Source organism: Etheostoma cragini, unplaced genomic scaffold, assembly GCF_013103735.1.
Source record: "Etheostoma cragini isolate CJK2018 unplaced genomic scaffold, CSU_Ecrag_1.0 ScbMSFa_2295, whole genome shotgun sequence".
NCBI classification, from domain to species: domain Eukaryota; kingdom Metazoa; phylum Chordata; class Actinopteri; order Perciformes; family Percidae; genus Etheostoma; species Etheostoma cragini.
Window position 1 is genome coordinate 921 of NW_023266440.1, and position 408 is coordinate 1,328.

The following is a 408-nucleotide window of genomic DNA, read 5'->3' on the forward strand; positions in this document are numbered from 1 at the left end:
GTGGTCATATTCTCACGTTTCCTTCAACCTTTGCACACGGTCTTTTTTCCTGGCCATTTCATGGGGTAATGACAAAGTATCTAGGGTCGATCTTAGCCTTCGTGTGTGTACATATGTTTCCAAAAACATTGTTTTTATTGAGATTAAAGACCAAATTGTTAGTATTTCCGAAATTTTCCCAACCATTGCAACCGTTTTCACAGCCTCGTTGGTGCAGTAGGCAGCTTGTCAGTCTCATAGTTCTCTCGTGAGTTCAACCCTTACTCGGGGCAGGTCTTTTAAAATCCCCCCCCCAAAAAAAGCGATGCTGGAAATACAGTGACAGGTGGTTGAACACTGGCACAACCACATGAATGGAAGTTGTGATTCTCGGTTCTCGGTTTTGAGGCCTCGCCCCTACAATTTATG